The sequence below is a fragment of the Taeniopygia guttata genome, chromosome 17 (genome assembly GCF_048771995.1).
Source record: "Taeniopygia guttata chromosome 17, bTaeGut7.mat, whole genome shotgun sequence".
Lineage (NCBI taxonomy): Eukaryota > Metazoa > Chordata > Aves > Passeriformes > Estrildidae > Taeniopygia > Taeniopygia guttata.
Genome location: NC_133042.1, coordinates 4614640 through 4621840, shown reverse-complemented (window position 1 = coordinate 4621840; position 7201 = coordinate 4614640). Strand labels below are relative to the sequence as shown.

Genomic DNA, 7201 nt, shown 5'->3' with positions numbered 1-7201 from the left:
GTGACTCACTGCATACCTGAGGCAAAATGCACTTATCTCAGAGCAGCAGCATGCTCTAAAACATGGCATTCCTCACCGATTCAGATTTTCTCCCAAATAAATAACAAATAATACCCAGTGGGGGAAAAAAGAGAAAAAAAAAAAAAAAGTTACTTTTTATTCCACCCTCTAGGTTCAATACTTGCCAGGTATATTGGCCCAAAGATAATGGTGATGGTCCATTCTGACCTGGACTTCTGCTGTTGAAAAAAGTGTGTTTAGGTTGCATGAATCTGTTAGAACATGCTGGACTCCCTGTCCCGGAGATTTGGACCTTAGGCTCCAGAAAACAGAGTTTCCCTGCTATGCTGTGTGGCGGAGAACCAGGTGACTTGGCTGTTATTTGTAATTCAGGGAGAAAAAGACAAACCCACCCCTTCCAGAGGCCCAGGGAGTTACAATGGATCAGATCAATGGAACAGTCACGCAGTGGGATGTGTTTGTGGCATGACTTGGATTTCTGCTGGGGGTAGTACCATTATTCTGTACTCACATCCAGTGTAGGGCCTTCCCTGCTGGATGGGGAAATCAAGAACAGAAGCACTGACCCTCTCACTCTCATCAGAATTAGCTCAGACTCTGGGTGACAGTGGCTCTTCTGCACCTCTTGTAATCAAGCTAAACCCTCTTTTTCTCATGCCTGCTTCATAATAACCACTTCTCTTGCTTTGCCATCTCCTTAGCTGGGAATTTTATGGGGGCTCTGTGAGACATGAAACAGTTAAAAGAACACAGATATGTTGGAGTGAGGAATAAGGAAAAAAATCCATTGAACATTCTAGTCCCTGCATTTGACTGCACATGGGTTTCATCTGCCAACTTTTTTTTTTTTTTTTTTTTTTTTTCTTTTTTCTTTTTTGAGTGGTCTGAAGTGCTGAGTGATTGCAGATAGAGGCAGTGTGAGTCTTGAAGCCTTCTGTGCAGCTCATGATGGGCTGGGAGTTACAAGTAGTTCCCTTTTGAAAGTCCTAGTCCAAGTTCAGAAGGAAACTAAACTGCAGGTGATGAATACTGATGACTTGTGCTTGGTCCCACACAATAGCAACAATAGTGAATATGAAAGACTGCTAATAAAGAATATGGATTTGTGCCTAAATGGGAAAATCAGGAGATATAAGCTCTAAAGGAAAGTATTCAAATCCTCTGGCTTCATCCTTCTAAAATTTAGGAATTCATCTAAGCACTGATTTGGTTCCCTTTAGAGTCAACACTGAGAGAGACAATTTCAGAAGGAAATTCAAGCCATGTCAAAGACACTGTCTAAGATAACAGGAAGATTACACCTGTAGAGTTAAAATTACCACTTTCTGTTAACAGCAGAGAATGTTTAGATGAATACCTGAGACCAAATGTCTGGCCTGTTATAATTCCCCACAAATCCAATGGATCAAATCATTAATTTGTATCATCTAGTCTTGGCCAGGAACTGTCATATCAATGACAGTCGAGAAACAGTCTTTGGACCTGGGAAACAACCAATTCCCACTGCTCTTTCTGCCCACTGTATTTTCCTTGATTTGACTTCAGAGTGGTCACTGCCTCATTTTAAACTTCAACGGAAGACAAATCACTATTACTTCTTTCTCACAAGATGTCTGCTAAGAAGACCAGAAGGAAAAGATACAAAAAAAAAAGAAGTTAATTAGAAAGCTGGATTTCAGGAAATTGAAAATCCAATTCTGCAACCTCAGAAGGTCAGGGTGCTCAGAACAAGTGTCCTGAAAGGTGGGTGCCCAGGACAGCTGGAGTTCAATTCTGAAGTTATAGCATTTCTGCCTTCATTAGTTTGAACCTGGAAAGGGATTTATCTAAATGGATAAATTTGGGACATGTTAATTTAGGAAAAATGCAAAAATAGCGAAGCACCTCTTTGGAAAGATGAGTGAGTTCAGAATTTTTAAGGTACCTAAGAACTGCGCTGAGAATGATTATTCAGTTTAACGCAGGGGAACCAGAAACTCCTATTTAAAAACAAAACCAAAACCAACAAAACAAAACAAAACAAAACAAAAACCAAACCAAAACAAAAAAACACACACACAAAAAAACCCCCAAACATTTCCCAACTGCTTCTTCCCACTCTGCTGGGACCTGCTTGCATTTTGTCTTGGCCGGGGATTTCAGCCTGTCCCCAGCCACTGCAGAAGATTCAACTTAAACCTTTAAATCTGCATTTGGGGGTGATGGAAACAGGCTCTGCATGCTCCTTGCCTCCTGGCCTGACCCTTGAGCCCATTCACAGCCTTCTTGCTGCCATCCCTTTGAGCAGCCTGGCAGAGCCCTTTGTGTCACCCATCCTACGTGGGTGACACTGGGACACTGGGAACACTGGGACACTGCTCCAGGTGCTCAGGGAGCCCAGCAGCAGATGGATCTGGTTGGTGCAAAGGATATCTCTGCAGCCAGCACAAAGCACAGTCTGAGTAAGATCACTGCTCACTGTGATATTGTTTGCAGAGGAAAAAGAGGAAATATATTTCACAAGAGACTGGGAGAGCACCAGAATATCAATACAATGCTCACAAAGCAAGTTTAATCCATTTTTAGCCTGTAATAAACAATGAAGTCTGCGAAACCTTGACAAGAATACATTGTGCATCCTCAAGGAGGACAACACAACAGGATATGTGGGAAAGAAAAGTTTGCCTGTAGCATGAGAAGAACACAGAGTGGAGTCTGAATATCTTCACCAGCTCGTGGGACTCTGGAGTGAGCTTTGCTGTAGAATCACAAACAGAGATGAAGAATTCACTGTGTGCAGCTGGCACACACAGCTGCTTTTGCAAGAGATAATAATGGCACTTTGTGCTGGCCTGTTTGGGGTAGAGTGAATTTCCCCTATAGCAGCTCATAGGATCCTCTTGTAGGTCTGTGACCAAAAACCTTGCTGTTAACACACTTATAATTTCAATAATGAACATCTTGTTCAGTAACAAAAAGGGAGAAAAGAGGATTTTAGTTAGATTAGTCATCTTTTGTTTGAAATCCAGCTGGGTATTGGTCTACCTGTGGGACATGGTTAGTGGTTGCCTTTGTCTCACTTCTTTTGTTTTCTTTTAGTCATCTTCTACTGCTTCAATTTTGAATTTTTTTTCTCTTGATCACCAAGTTTTCTTGCTTTTATTTGCCCTTTCCTCTTCCCCCAGGCCCCTGGAGTGTGGGCTGGAGGGCAGTGAGGGGATGACTGTGCTGTGCTGAGCTGAACACTGGGGTTAACCCACACCCACAGCACACCTGGAACACACCAAGGAAACCTCTTTGTCCACCATTGTGACAGCTGTTAAGTGATAAATATGGACACTTCTCTGCTTTTTAGGTCTTTCAGTGCCATGTGATTTCTTCCTAAACTTCTAATAAAGAGTCCAAATCACTGTTTCCCCATCCTCATCGCTACCATCATTTTTTGTTTGCCCACTGCATGCAAATTGGAGACTCTCTCTTTTCACCCTATGTATTGTGGATTTCTGTCCTTCTTCTGATAGACTGGTTTCTATTTTCATCATGGGAACAATATTATAGTTTGAAATACTCCAAACATTGCTTTTAAGATACCTGTGGAAAGAAGGGTGAAAAAAAGTGAGGATTGGATGTGCTAAAATTGTTAAAAGCTCCAAAAAAAAAAAACAACCAAAAACCTTTCTGGAAGAAGAAATAGAAATCCTTGTTCAATGGAGCTTTGCTGATTTGGGGTGAAGATCGAGGCTTTGTTCATTGTAGGGAGAAGGTGAGTTGAAATACTCAAGACTAAAAAGAAGAGACCACTGAAAAGAGAAACCTACTGAAGTGAAATAATTTTGTTTTTAAAAATGGCATCCCGAAACCTTATCTTTGACACATAAGAACAGACACATAGCCAAATATGCTGTAACCTGCTTAGGTTTCCAAAGCAGCAAATTAAACCAGTGGACTATGCAGTGAGTGTCCATTCAGATGAGCAAAGCTCATTGAACACAACAATGCTGTAAGAGAACGTGTTGAATACTCAATGCACCAAATAATCCGCTTTCGATACAGAGACAGTCACAGCTTTGCAAACAAGGCAGCAGTGGTGTATCTGTGACTGGACAGGAAAACCATTCTAGACAGGAAAAGCATAAGCGAAACTACTCTTTTTACATTGTTTTATGTTTTCCTCTACTTATATTTTTATTATATTGATGGAAAATCTTATTTCCAGGCAGGACATCTGCCCCAGGAGTTGGTTGACTTGAACTTTCTGGATGGAAGTGTTACTTCATAGAGAGTGTTTATCACAGAATTACAGAACCATGGAGTACCCCGAGTTGGAAGGGACCCACCAGGATCATCCAGTGCAGCTCCTGGCCCTGCACAGACCCCCCAAAATCCCACCCTGTCATTGAGAATGTTGTCCAAGCTGTCCTTCAGCTCTGCCAGCCTTGGGGCTGTGCCCATTCCCAGTGCCCAGCACCCTTTGGGACACGAACCTTTCCCTGATATCCAGCTTAACTCTCCCCTGACACAGCTGCAGCCCTTGGGGTGATGAAATGTTCCCTAGGTCCATGAGACCTCTGGATACCTGAGGAGAATCATCTCACTTGTTTTCTTTCTCTCCCTCTTCACAGAAATATGAAATATCATTCTGGGTGGTGCCAAATCCTGCTAGACCAAATCACAGAACCTTCTCAGGAGTAGTGAGGAAACACACCCAGAACTGTTGCATTGGTTGAGTTGGCAAATCTCATGTGGGGGCAGTGCAGGTTCATGGAGCCTTTGCTTTAATTTCAAACAGCCTCGTGTAGGACACAAGGGTTCCCCTTCTACTTCTGGTAAATGCCAAGAGCATCAATGAAAAGCACACTGATGATAACTCCAGCTACCATTTATTTGTTTAAACAAGGGCTTTGACCTTGTTTATACGTTCTGTGTAAGACCCAACTCCTGAATTTTCCCTGCTGTGGAGTTTCCTCTGTGGCCTTGCATCTGTGAGAATCATTCCAGCCTTTTATTTGAGCCAGTGTGACAGAATCCAAGGTAGAAGGAAGATATCAGGAAGTGTGCTTTGTGCTGAACAGTCCCTTGGAGCAAGGCACAACCCAGGAGATTTGGGTACCCTGTCACTGACATAAGCTGAACTTCCACCCTGTCGGAGCAGCTTGGGGCTTAACAAAGCAGCTTCTAATTCTGCTTAGGAAAGACTTGCTGAAGATTTAGCTTGAGACAACATTCTGTAGCCACAGGGATGGGTGAGAGAAGGACAGAGTGTCCTTGCATGGCTCAGCTCAGCATGGTTCAGCTCAGCCCGGCTCAGTTCAGCCTGACTCAGCTTGGCATGGTTCAGCTGGGCATGGCTCAGCTGGGCATGGCTCAGCTCAGCCCGGCTCAGCTGGGCATGGCTCAGCTTGGCATGGTTCAGCTTGGCATGGCTCAGCTCAGCCCGGCTCAGCTCAGCATGGCTCAGCTCGGCCCAGCTCAGCTCAGCCCGGCTCAGCTCAGCATGCCTCAGCTCGGCCCGGCTCAGCTTGGCATGGCTCATCTCGGCCCGGCTCAGCTCGGCCCGGCTCAGCTCAGCTCATCCCGGTTCAGCTCGGCCCAGCTCAGCCCGGCCCGGCTCAGCTCATCCCGGTTTATCTCGGCTCAGCTCAGTTTATCCCGGCTCAGCTCGGCCCGGCTCTGCTCAGCTTGGCCCATCCCGGCCCATCCCGGCCCGTCCCGGCCCATCCCGGCCCATCCCGGCTCTCGGGCCCGCCCGGCGCTGTCCGCGGTGCTGAACCTCGCTCGCCCGGCGCGGACGGGAGCGGCTCGGCCCCGGCTCTCCTCGGCTGTCCCCGAGAGCGGCGCCAGCCGGGAGCATCCTGCTCCTATCCTCTGCTCCTACCCTGCTCCTACCCTGCTCCTATCCTGTTCTTATCCTGCTCCTACCCTGCTCCTATCCTCTGCTCTTATCCTGCTCCTATCCTGCTTCTATCCTGCTCTGATCCTGCTCTTACGCTGCTCCCATCCTGCTCTGATCCTGCACCTATACCGCTCCTATCCTGCTCCTACCCTGCTCCTACCCTGCTCCTACTCTGCTCCTACCCTGCTCCTATCCCGCTCCTATCCTGCTCTTATCCTGCTCCTATCCCGCTCCTATCCTGCTCTGATCCTGCTCCTACCCTGCTCCTACCCTGCTCCTACCCTGCTCCTATCCTGCTCCTACCCTGCTCTGATCCTGCTCCTATGCCGCTCCTACCCTGCTCCTACCCTGCTCTTATCCCGCTCCTATCCCGCTCCTATCCCGCTCCTATCCTGCTCTTATCCTCCTCCTATCCTGCCCTTATCCTGTTCTCCCATCAACGCGGCCGAGCCAGCCGGGCGCTGTCCGGGGCCAGGAGCAGAAAATTGAAGGCGTGGGGGTAGGAAAAAAAATAAAATTAAATAGATGTGGTCTTCCTGGAATAGCAACCGGCCCCGCTGCAGCCTCCTCCCCAAAATCCCTCGGATCCCCCCTCAGACAAGTTTCGAGCCCTCCCGCAGCCCCATCCCGCGGCCCTTCCCGGTCTCACCCTCCCTTCTCACGGCCCAGGCTCCGTCTGGCCGGAGCTTAAGTCCCTCCTTTTTGCCCCCGGCCCCTCCCCTTCTCTAATTATGTACAAAACACTTAGAATAAAATGGCCAGGCTGGGGCTCCGCCTTGCTTTCCTCTTCCCCATTCATCCTCTCCAGCCCGCTCCAAGCCCCTCCCTCGGTGGCAAGCCCAGCCTCTCGCTTCCCTCCTGGAGCTCTTTTCATTTTTATTTCTAACCCCCTCTCCATTCTCCCTGCTGCCTCTGCTCTTTCCCCCGATGGCTACGAACTGAGCAGCAGAAGAGAGGGGGGGCACAGAAGGGGGGGAAAAAAAAGCAAGAAAAAGGAAAAGGAAGAAGGGGAGAAGCGGAATTTTTATTTTTTTCCTTGCCTCTGCCCTTAATGCCCGCGATCTGGATCAAGGAAGGGGATTTTCTGTCTGAGCATGAAAAGGACTGCTAGAGCCCCAGGATTTTCACGCCCGCAGTATCAGCCCCGCACCCAGTATGCGAGCTGGACAGAGAAGCTCTCCCACAAGTTCCTACCGAGCCGAATAAAACCCACGGGCGAGCCGATCTCCGCCTCAGAGGGACATTAGCATCAGGTAAGGCGAGGAGGAAGGAAGATGCCTTCCCTTCCCTTCCCTCCGCTGCGCTGCG

At 47.5% G+C, this 7201-nt stretch overlaps 1 protein-coding gene across 1 annotated transcript in view; it reads left to right on the top strand.

The window, feature by feature from the left end:
• Positions 1–6713: 6713 nt before the first annotated feature.
• Positions 6714–7201, top strand: part of BRINP1 (BMP/retinoic acid inducible neural specific 1) — a 93297-nt gene continuing 92809 nt past the window's right edge. Inside the window, exon 1 of the mRNA XM_002196829.7 lies at positions 6714–7146. The gene's annotated coding sequence lies outside the window, so the exon portion shown is untranslated. The remainder of the gene's footprint in view (positions 7147–7201) is intronic.